This window comes from Rhipicephalus sanguineus, chromosome 1, assembly GCF_013339695.2.
Source record: "Rhipicephalus sanguineus isolate Rsan-2018 chromosome 1, BIME_Rsan_1.4, whole genome shotgun sequence".
Lineage (NCBI taxonomy): Eukaryota > Metazoa > Arthropoda > Arachnida > Ixodida > Ixodidae > Rhipicephalus > Rhipicephalus sanguineus.
Window position 1 is genome coordinate 279,474,521 of NC_051176.1, and position 12,607 is coordinate 279,487,127.

Here is a 12,607-nt window from a genome sequence, read left to right on the forward strand (position 1 = left end):
TGATGGGCGAAGAAAAGTCGAGGGCCTCGCGCGACCGCAGGGAAATGTCGCCCAATCTCGACACACGATGGCAACGGGAAAGGGAAAGAAAAAAAGAAAGGATTCGGCCGATTCGATTGCGGGCCTCTCGGAGCGCTCTGAAGGAAGGATGTTCTAGAAGATTAGGCTAGCAAGACGGGACCGCTCCATTTTCGCTCCTACGAGGTGCTCGAACGACGCTCGAATGGAGTGTTGATGTGGGTTCTCGGCTTGCGCGAGTCGTCGCAAAAGAATTCAGCTTTACGTCGATGCAAATGTTAAGTATAGGGGACTCAATGTGAATGGACTGCGCCATAGCAAGCCTTACTTTATGTGGGTGAGCATTAATGGCTGAAATGCTACTCAAAAGTGCGCGTACTATTCAATGTGCTGTTAACGTTTTAGTTCCCGATTAAAGACTGACTTCCTTGCCGCGAAATGTTTCTGGAGATCTCCACACAGACGATGAAACGAACGCTGACATTAAGATTCAAATCAAATTGGGCAAAGTCTTAGCAAGAATCTAAGCATGCACCTCAGCCTTTACAGAAGGAATCCCATGTGAACATCTTTTTATTATAGTTTCGCTTGCTTAGAACACGCGCACAGAATACAAAGCTATTCAGAGTTATATATACCACCTGATCGAATATATCTGAAGAGCGGCAACACTTTCTTATAAGTACCAAGCAGACTCGATCGCAAGGCTGTAGATACAAAACAAACGGTGGTATTACACCGGACATGTTGTCCTTGCAGGCAGCCCAGCATGACAGCCCTACTGGCAAAAATGGCCGCACAACAATCTAAGCTGCATCACGTTATCATCAATAGATACTTCTCGTGGACGTTAAAAAAGATTGTGTCTGCAAGTCAACTTCCATGTTTGCCGAAAATCGCTTGTCCCAGGAGTAAACGCTCATTTTAACTACATACACGTTTGATGTCACGAGCTGTCGAGGAGAATACAGAAACTCCTGACTCATCGACAGACGTTTTGGTAAGGCGGGTATTCCCTGTATACCGCATCAGGCGTCAGACATCCGTCATGGCGATGAAGAAGTTTGCCGCCTGTATAGACCTCGATATGACCCTGACACAATTACGCAGAGACTTCACGAAAACGACCCGGCTATATATCTTTCCATGGCAAACGTACAGGGCCCTTAGTCATCGACGGAAACACTGTGGATGTACGTGCACGATAGAAAATATCCACACACAGAATTACTCAGCGTGCAAGTGCAGCACTGATGGTTACACCGTAAAAAATGTATGTTAAATCACATAAAATTTATAGGCTTTTCTGTTTTACCTACATAGAGTTTCTTGGCTTTGGAGAAATGTATACCTATACCCGGTTTTTCAAATGATGTAATTCATCAGTTCTACCCAGTAAACCAACAGCTTCTGTAAATATCACAGATTTTACCTGTTCTTCAACAGAAAAGGATTGTCAAGACGTTGTGCATCAAAGCAGTTCGCCTAAAAGTTTGCTACCCCGCTTCATTCGCTGCAAAAGTTTGACACTTGGTAAAATAAAAGCCCTCTCTGGAACAAAGCGCGTAGTCGGCGCTGACATATTGCAAATTAGGAAAATTCAGACTTTGAGAAAAATTAATGCCAAACACCAGATGCGTTTCGGTGGTCGCGGGAAGTGCCTTCTGTTGAGACGTTCTACGCAGTGACGAACGCTAACAAGAGAAAGAAGTTGTGCCTATGCACCTCACAATAACGGTGCAGGGAAGGCCGCAAAGCATAGCGAATGTTGGATGTCATTGGGAACAAAGCGTGCACTACTCTTATTTTGAACTCGGTTCTAAGGAAAGAAAGTTTCTGTAGCATAACAGAAAAAATTGCGCGCAAAAAAGACTGTTTTTTAAGAGATATCAGGAACAAAACATCTCTGTAGAAGTAAAGAAAATCGAAACAGACAATATATGCAAAACTACTGCGAAGTGGAAAAAAGAAAATAGACAAGAACTGTTAAGTCATTAAATTTGCCATGCATTATCTGTTTTCCTCACAGTTTTTCACAGTGTATTATGAAGGCATGTGAAGGCACTTTGGGACACTTAATCGCAGCAGAGCGCTCTGTATAATGTATGCAGCGCGCTTTCGCCTTTAATAGCGTTGCCCTGCGCCGGACGTATATTGATTCGCTTACGAGCGCGTTGAATGTATACGTATTCTGGACGGTGGGGCAGAAGCCGAGAAGGTGTACCTTCTGCCCTGTCATCGACACGCTGCACTGCAGTCAATGACCTTTGCTGGCCTTACACCAACGTTTTTTTTTTTGTCGGCAGGTGAGCTAATTTTTGCTTTAGATTGTTACTTGCGGTACGCCGCTGACTGCTTCACGATAAGTTGTGCTTAATTGTGAATGCGCGCTACGGTTGACATCCTGAAAGTGTCGTATTTTCTTGCAATAAGCCGCACCAAAAAGCGGGAAAATGTGCTTAAAAAGTGGGGTGTGGGTTATATGCCGGGGTTATATACATATTTTTTTTTTGTAGAGTTAAATAAAGTTAGGGGTGCGGGATATATGCAGGGGCGGGTTATATGCGAGAAAATACGGTACATAGCTACCAATAACCTGATGAAGTTGCTAAGTAAAAAAATCAAACGAGGGAGGAGCCATCCTTGCAGGTAATTGAGTACATGTAATTAAATGACTGCAATCAAATACACTTTCGATATTTTGGCAATTGATCATTAGACCTACCTATTTTGACTTGGCAATGGTCCCTGCTGTTATGTTGGGGTTCGGAGCCCCGCAGCACAGGAACCACACCAGACAGCGGCTAGCAGGAGACTGTTTTATTGCTTTCTTTTAGAAGCGGACGAGAGGAGGCAGAGGAAGTTACAGCGAGGGCAGAAGACGTAACACGATATGCAGGAGCTGGGGACGAGAGTCTGAGGAAAGCGCCATGCGCGTGAGCGCGTCGGGCAGCACCGGCAAGCGAGGCACAACCTCTGGAGTGGCCGTGCGTCGGTTGATGTGCGCGTACACGACACCTGCAATTCAATTACTTTTTTATTTATGGCCTAATGAATCACATATAACCAGTTACGTTATTCTCAGAACAAGCTTGTAACATGAATGGCATCTTTTAGCATTTGTATTTGGTGCGAAAAACAGTATCGCATTCCCCTATACCATGGCACACGGCAGCTCAGATGCATGTGCACATTTCGACAGGCAAACCTGAGCGCTCTGTATTTGTTGATACTTAAGAGCCCGTCGCGACGCCTGCATTGTCGACAACGCATTCGGCATTTCGCTAGCTTTTCCGTTTTCATTCGATAGCTCCCGATCTTTGTTCAAGTTCACTAGTATGAAAAGTAGTGCTTCACAAATAAAACTGTAAGGAAAGAAGCGTAATGGTGATCGATCAGCTTATAGGTATTCATCAGTTACTTTCGTGAGCCAGTAACCCGTAGCCTATTTGCAATCAATTACATATTTACCTGCAGTAATTGTAATCGGTTACTTTTTTTCCGTAACTCCAACAAGTCTGCAGGAGGAGATCAACAATTGCAGCTGCAATTTTGAATTTCAAATTTTGGAAGGTCCCGAACTTCGAAATTTAGAATGCACGGATCGTGTACACATCTCAAGTGGAGACTTACCAGCGGTTCTCAGTGACATACATATGATCAGGCTAAAGGTATACAAGGCTTTCATGCAGCAGAATAACCTGTTATCCATTGGTCACCTGTAGCCTATATAGCAGAGATGGCACCATTTCGCCTACATTGTTGCAGATGAGGTCCGAGGCAGGAAAGCAGACACCTCGATGCCCGTAAACTTTTCGTCGGCTTGGTTCAGAAGTGTTCAGGAACTACCACCAATCTGCATAAATGAAAACTTTACCTGTGGCTAACAACGAGCTTTTTCGCCGGGATCGTACGAAATGGCAAGGAATCATAACCAAAGCAATGGGCTCATTTACCATAGGCGGAGAGTTTTCATGTTTTCGCAATGGGCAGGGGCCCGCTTGCTCTTTCACATTTCTCCCTCGGTATCACCATATAATATTATATATATATATATATATATATATATATTATATATATATATATATATATATTATATATATATATATATATATATATTATATATAATATATATATATATGGTCATGGTCCCGAAAAGGTCATTAGGCTCTCGCTCACTGCATCGCTTAAAATCGATTCTGACAATGCGCCGGATCTGCCGAATTTTTTTATTGACTTGCTTGACTTACTTTGTTAAAACATGCACCAGGTAGGAGAGAATGGGCTAATGCTGGCACAGGAAGCTTTGATTATGCCAGTGAATATAAAATTTAAGATGGGACAAAATGCCATTTGCTGCGAAGCTCGGTTACGAATTTTTCCGCCGAAAGTTGTTTTCTGGACGAGTATTTGAGTTGCTTTTAGGTCACCGAACTGGTAGTAAAACCATTTGCTGATAAATAAAAAATGTGTACCATCTTTTCTCGACAACTTTTATGGGCAGGCACGTCGAAGTGTACCTATTGTAGACAACCAGGAAATTAGCCTTTTTAATTGGAGAGCAAGTTTGTGCGAAAACATTCCCTGGCTGATTGTGTCGGGATTGCTTTGTATTCTCAGTAGCATTCTTGTTTTCTGAAAAGCAGTCGCTATGTGATTCAAGACTCAACATATTCTGCACATACAAATCCGTTTGAGGGGCATTTTCAGCTGAATGTTTCACTCGTCACTGGTCCATGATCCGGATTTTCAAAGCCTGAACTGAAAAAGAAGCGGGCATGAACAGCCCCCTGTGAAATAGCTAGGACGGCCAACTGTTCGTTGTCAGTGGACGGGGACCTAAGCCAAGATCTTGGCAAATTTCTTGGGCCAGCGCCAGAGAGGGGTGGGGGAAGCTCTTCCCCCCATGAAACCGTCCGGGGAAGGGGGGGCGAGCCCCCCCCCCTCTTCGTACTTTTCCCCTATGTCATCTACTACTGCAAATGCCCCTGTGACAAAGGAATAACTTAGTAAAATTGTTCCTGACGATTCTCTTATTGCAAATACTTACAGAAAGCGTGCGGTGTTCGGCCGAAATAACAGTGCATTCAGTTCCCTGTCGCAGCCGAATTTTACAGAAGTGGGATATTTTGATTTTAACCACAGTTGGACAGGCTCGTCGTATTATCTGCATACTTCTTGTCCACCACATAAAATTCGAAAACGGTTAAAGCGTCTGCCTTTCAACCTCGCTTTTCAATGTCCTTACTTCATGCATAACATCCCCTTCAGTTAGGAATGCAAATACATTTTCAGGAGCTTTGAATCAATTCCTTTCTGTTACCAAAGATCGCTAACATAAACACAGAAATTTTCAGGATTGTTTCAACGCCTGTGAAATGACATGTAATTTTCTAACTTGACATCATGATTTACTTAACTCATTTTTTATGATACATTCAAGAAGTCATTCTGTATTTCTATATTTGCACGTCCAGGTTGCTGTATTGTTTGCTGTAAGTGCTTTTTGAATGCTATTGAATGTATTCTACGGAGTACTGCATAAGAAAAAAAAATATTGTTCTTAGCACCGCTGTAATCTTTACTCCGTGCATGAAACTTTCAGTGATCAGATAACCAAAACGTATCGCCCCCTTATGTAATGCCCGATGGGCCTTCAGAGTAAATATAAGAAAAGAATAATTATGGGCTGTCGATACATATACAGGGTGTTTCAAGAAATGTGTCCGAAAATCCCCCAAAATCAGCGAAAGGCTATATTTGTTTGATGCCTTTACAATTACTTCTGTAGCCGCAGGCATCTTAAGATGGCTAAAGACATCATTTGGGCCAGTAATTAAGAAAGTTAAAGTAATTTCCTTTTTAATTTGTGGAGTTAGGCGGTTCTGACAAATGGGAGAATAGAAGCTCTTCATGCGAAGAATCCATCGCAGCTTTTAGATATAGAAAAAAAAGCGGCCTCGAGTAATTATTGCGGTGTACTGAAATTCAACCAATTCAGCGGCGAAACCGAAACCGAAATGCGGAAGGGCGCAACTGCCACATTCTTCCGAGACGTCCAGAATGAGTGAGCGTCGTTATATCAGCCATCAACCGACTTCGTTCTGTGGGCGCGAGGGCTGCGCTTGCAATTATAGCTCGCATGGCGCACATACGTTAACGAATGCGCAAGAACTACGCCGCTGTAATCGTTGTCTTGAACAGTGACATCATTCTGGTCGTCTGCTTGTTGCGCTCATCGGTGCTTCGGTTTCGCCGTTGAATTTGGTTGAATTTCATTACGCCACAATAATCATTAGAGGCCGCTTTTTCTATATCTCAAAGCTGCGATGGGTTCTTCGCATGACTGAATGAATGAATGTGAATGAATGAAAACAACTTTTAGAACTTCAATTCTCTCATTTGACATAACCGCCTCAACTCAAATAATTCAAATGTTAATTAACTTACTTTCTTAATTTCTGTCCCAAATGATATCTTTAGCCATCTTAAGATGCCTGCCACTACGGGAAAATCAAATGTGAAGGCAGCGAGCAAATATCGCATTTTCCTGATTTATGAGGATTTTCGGACACCATTTTTGAAACACCCTGTACGTCATTAATGAGAACTAACAGACAATAATGCCAAGGAAAGTAAGTAAGTAATGCCAAGGCTCGTTTTGCTTTGTTAGATACAGTATTAATGTGAACTAACAGACAATAAAGCCAAGTAAAGTATAGGGGATGTTATTTGGAGTGATTAGGATATAAATGGGAAGAAAGTAAAGTGCACAAAAAAAAAAAAATAACCCGCGGCCGCGCGGACCGAACCTGCGCCCTTCGAGTAACGCGTCCGATGCCCTATCGCTGAGCTACAGCGGCGGTCATCCTGCCGTCTACTTATTGGGGTATATATGTTCGTTTATACTACGCTTTCCTTGGCTTTATTGTCTGTTAGTTCCAATTAATAATGTGTCTAACAAAGCGAAACAAGCCCTTAAAAAGTCATCTTCTTTCCTTCATTCATATCGAGAGTCTCGTTCTGGCAGACTTGATGCCTTCAGGTATGCAAGGGATTATTGGTCAGCTGCCAGCTCGTACAAAGATCACGTGCTACGTGACGCCAATAGGCAGAAAAAGAGTGTTCCACACTCGTCGGACATGGCTGCGATCGGCGCTGACTAACACTCCTAGGTTTAAATGAACATATATACCCCATAGGGAAGGATGACCGCCGCTGTAGCTCAGTGGTAGAGCATCGGACTCGTTATTCGAAGGTCGTAGGTTCGGTCCCTGCCGGCGGCAGGTCTTTTCGTCCACTTTACTTTCTTCACATTTATATCCTAATCAGTCCAAATAACATCCCCTATTATTTTCTTGGCTTTATTGTCTGTTAGTTCTCATTAATATTGTATATAACTATAGGCAGGCACATTGCAGACCACTAGCGAACATTTAAGTTGCACAGCGCACTGTATGCCGGCCGAGAGATTCGCCGTATCTATACGTTCATGCGTTATAGGCTTACGTTAAACGCATGACACATGAGTTCGTCGTGTGCATGCAAATAGCACAAAACTTAGCTCTATCAACGCTTCGCCTGATGCTTTTATTTCGAGCACTTTTATTTTGTTGTTGTCACTTCGCGTTGACAAGCTCTTTTTTTTTCTTTCAGAATTCACAAATATTTGGCAAGGCGCTGTGCTAGGAGCATAAGTGAAGATTCTTTTTCGCTCGTTGCGAGATTGGCGGTGTTAAAGCATGAGCGAGCACTACCATTTAGACACGCTAAATTAATATGATCACATATAAGAGTATACATATACATATTAAATTTAACCGACCTTTGAGTCCTTCCGTGGTCAGCGTTTGAGTGTACGATGCATACAAGCGAATAACGAAGTGATTCCTGCTGTGGGGTTTGTTCATTTTTATGTTTCCTTAATTTATTAACTCAGAATATATAGCACGCAGAGAAAGCGGTATATTGACTGGAAATAATGCACACAGCAGCGTGCCTATTGCAGCCCCTATTGCGAAAGCACTTTTTGCGAAAGAAGCCTTATAACCTCGTTGTCCTTATAACCTGCTTTCGTTCCTCCATCATGATTTCCTCACACCGATTGTCGTCATCGGTTGCTGGGAAAAGGGTTAAATATAGAACTTCGTGCACATAAATGCTTCCTCGCGTGTGGCTTTTCTCGCGGTAATACAAATATATGTTTGCGACCGTCGTATAAAGCTCAGGAAACGGTGCTCCTGGATCTAAGAGGACGAAAGTGGACAGAAAACGCGATGGGTCGAGGAGGTCGGGGGAGAGAAGGGAACCGTGCAGCATCGTATAACAGCGTTGGCGCAAACAAGGAAGCGGCCGCCGCAGCTCGTTTTTGGTGTCGCAAACAGGCACTCGGACTATAGCAGCGGATGCAGCGCGCCGAGGTCGTTATGGAAGGCACGAGGCCATGGGGACGGCATACACGAAATACTCATCCTATATACGCAAAGGGTAGGCGTTCGAGGCGAGAAACCTCCGGTTTTGGGGAGTGGGAGGGGGGTTGCAAAACTACGCGTACACTGAGCACTTTTACGCCGAGTGATGAGGACGACTGTGAACGCGGGAGCAAGTACACGTACGGAAATGCTGCGCAAGCGAAGGATCAGGAGATGGAGAAGGAAATAATCGGGAAGGAAAGAAACACTGAAGAGATTCTGAGCCGCGGAGAGGAGGAGGCAAGCCAGGCGAAGCGAAAAAGTTGTCGCGCTGAGGGCGCGTGGAAAAGGCGCGTGAGGTGAGCTGTATAACGGGTTCCCTGTATACGCGTCTATACATAGCGAGATGGCCGCGGCGAGGAAGACATAAAAGAAGCTCGGGAGGCGGGTATATAAAGTGAAGAAAGGGGGCACTCGTAGAGTTCGAGGGGAAGAGGAGATCGGCGCATCATCATCCTCCTGATCGCCGCAGCAGCCGACAAGCGGTCGCAGCGAGCAACACCGTCACCCAGCGCCGCTCAACAAGATTTGGCGCTGCTCAATCACCCGCTGCCGACGTCTCTTTGTCCGTCGGGCGAGAGCACCGCACGGGCGTGTGGATACAGCGCCGAGCCGCGCACAGGCTGCGGGTCTCATCGCACCAACGGATTATCGCCGGCTGAGTTCATTTGCAGAAGCCTCTTTCTCCGCTAGGGTGCCGAGCGGCTCGCGTCTCTCTTATATGGAGAGGCGCGACGAAAAAAAAAAAGACACCCTCCGTTTGATGCGGCGATAAAATGAACGCCGTAAATTCGCAAATAGGAACGGGCGGACGCAAAAGACCGCGTACACATACACAAAAGCTGAGCGCGCAACTGCACTTGCGCACTGTTTGTAGGTGCATTTCGTTTTGACGACACGGTGTTCTCTTTTGTGCCAAGTGGTTGGCGAGATTTCCATTGAAAGCGCGTCGCCTTTTTCTTTTCTTTAATCGTCCTCTCTCCGACTTTTGCGTTTGCGGAGGTTTCGAGCCGCGTAGACCGGAGCAGCCCTTTTTCTCTCGGCTTCCATTAGGCTTCCTCTTTTATTGCGTGTTCCGCGCATTACGTACACTCAATTGAGACACGCGACGCTTTTATTTCTTTCGAGCGGGCCCCCCTTGGCCACCATACCGCAGAAAAGCTTCTCTTCGTGCGAGAAGGAAGAAAGCGCGAAGGTGAACGCAGAAAAGGGATCTTCAAAAAGTCGGCAGCAACAACAAACAGCGAGAAGAGACGAGAAAAGGGGAGCCAAGAAACAAAGCGGCGATGTCGAGGTTCAGCCGTGCGCAGCGGCGGCGGGCGCGCAGCAGAGAACCGTTTCAGCGCCACGCCGGGGACCAAGCGCGCGGAACCCCAGGGCTCGGACAAAGGGCACCGAGCGGGGCGACGGGAGAAACGGAGCCAGCCATTCGTGTAAAAAGCGGCCGCTCATCCGCGAAAGCGACTGCGCGCCCCACCGCCGAGCGCCGGACGGGGGACCCAGGCGCGCACCGGACCCTCGCGGGTGTCGGGCTCGTTAACGGAACGGCTTCGTTATTAAGACGCGGCCGAGGGTGCACGTGCCCGCAAGAGGGGGCCAGGGTCGCGCCCCGTGTAGCGGCGCCTTTTGCGGGGAGCCCAGAGGCGTTCAAGCGGCTCGCCGTGCCATTACGGCCGACGCTCCTGGGGCGCACATGGCGGCCTCGGCTACGCCGCACAGCAGTCTCGGGTGACAGCCGCGTCCGCCGGATCGGATGGCCGTCTCCTGGTCGACACCGCTTCTCTCGCGCGGGTCACGCCCGTGAAGACGAGCGCGAGGATATATATGCATGCCACGAGTCCCAGAGGACTCCGAGTCGGGGAAGAAAGGATACGCTACGCAGCCAAGTGAGCTCGCAGCCCCGAGGGAGCGCCCGACACTGCTCCCGGGCAGCAGCATGCACAGCCGCTTCACGCTGGCGTTATCTGAGGAAGATTCGCATCGTCGTCATCATAATCTGCAACGCACTATTCTCGCTTCCTAGACGTTAATGTAAAGGAAAGAACGGACACACACACGCATGCACGATGCCAAAAGGCAGTTCAGATGCCAAAAAGCAGTCCATCCTTGCTTCTCGGCACTCTCGGCGAACTGGTGCCTCATCTGCGAGCGTATATGCATCAGAAGGCCATGTGATATCACGGAGACGGTGCGAATTACTGGTGGCCGCTGATTTTTCGGAAATAACATGAAAGCAGCGTGGCGGAACGGAACGAAAACCAAGAACGACAATCGAAAAAAAAAAAAAGAAAACATTTTTGACCGGAACGAAAACGTAACCGAAACTTTATCACTATTTAGGGAAACCGAAATTCTTTAAATCGTCTTTCGGTTCACGCGAAAACTTGGCAATTCGGAACAACTGAGGTCATGCAACGTGAGCAATTATGCATATCTCAGGGTACAGTATTAGCGCGTACCTCAGGCAGGAATTCCAAAGCAAAGATAAGTTCAAATTGTCCGAAAGACGGAAATAGTGACAACCAGAGATGTTCATATTAACGCAAGTCGACTTTTGCGTGCCTGTCACGCAGGTCAGCGTAGTAATAGCGAAAGCTGTTATGAGATCACAACAGCTGATTTTGGCGCCATAGTTGTCCGCCACCGGTGTCCGTAGCCGCTATCACGTGAAATAAGAAAAAATGAAATGAGAAACAAATTTCTAGGATCGGATGGGATTTGAACCCGTTCCCTCTACGTGGCAGTCGAGTATTCTGTGCACCGAGCCACGCTGCGGCTTGTAATGCCTTCGCAAAGATACTCTATACAGGCGATCATGTCGGGTAAGGAATCGTGCTAACATGTGTAATATAGCGTGGCAGAAGAGTAAAAGAACAACCTGGCGTCACACAATGCGAATTGCGCAACAAGTCGGTCGTTGAATGCTTCCAACTTCTGAGATCATGCTCACTCCCTTGACACAAAGGGCCGCTAAAAAAATTCGTAATTGATTTTTGAGAAAATAAATACTATGACTTTGAAGGATACCGGCTTGTGCTAGTTGGTAGGAATTCGTGGTACAGCTACTTCCGCTCCTATGAAGAACGTGCGAAGAACGTGTTTTACCCCTGTCCCACTTTCTGAAGAGGAGCGCAAGTAACTATACCACAAATCCTTTGTTTTTTTTATAATTAACTTCGGATTTTTGCATACAAATAAAAACCGTTACGAACCGTTATGGAACATTTCTATTTAGTTCCTGAACAGAAACGGAACGGAACTTTTTGCGGTGAAATGAAACTAAAACCGAAACGAAAAAAACATTTCGTTCCGACACTCTGCATGAAAGGGACAAGATCGCTATGTAGACTGCGCATGCCTCCCTTTTACAACTGCGACTCCCACGTCTGGACGACGGTGCGTTCTGACCCGATTTCTTGTCTCTGCCAACACCACGTACAGCTCTGTTTTAGCGACAGAGGCGTTTAGATACATGGCTCCGAAAAATCTCGAGAAGGCGGGCACTGGCACGCAATGTTGCGTTAAAGGGAAGTGATATCGACTCGCAGGAGGTGCATCGAAGAACTGCCTCGTCCAAAAGCATCTCTCCGCATTTTGCGCTCAAGTTCTCTGAGAGCCCGGAATATATTTTCTTCTTAGTCCACCAATTTCATGATTCCTGGCTGCGTTATTTCTTTTTTATAAATTTATATGGCTTACAGGACAGTTTAGTGGCTTTATTGGCTGCCGGCTACTCCTGTTTCCATGAGAAACAAAACTAAACGAACAAAAGAGATCGAAAAGCACAGACGAAAGTCAAGTATCAAGAACATTCGCTATATAGATTCTGCACGCGAGTAAATAAAGGTACTGTGACGTTTCGAACGGAGTTCGGTCTTCATTCATCAGGATCGGACCTCGGTCGCAACATCGAATAAACCTTTCCTTTCTCTTGCTGCTTCCTACAATCTTCTACGGCTTACTGTCTACTACGCGTTCGGCGCCGTCGCCGCATATATATATATATATATATATTATATATATATATATATATATATATATATATATATATATATATATATATATATATATATATATATATATATATATATATATATATATATATATATATGATAGTA

The 12,607-nt window shown here is 45.6% G+C and overlaps 1 non-coding gene across 1 annotated transcript; it reads left to right on the forward strand.

The window, feature by feature from the left end:
- Positions 1 to 7,232: 7,232 nt before the first annotated feature.
- Positions 7,233 to 7,304, forward strand: Trnat-cgu (transfer RNA threonine (anticodon CGU)). Its single transcript has one exon. It is a non-coding gene; the product is annotated as a tRNA-Thr (tRNA).
- The last annotated feature ends 5,303 nt before the right edge of the window (positions 7,305 to 12,607 follow it).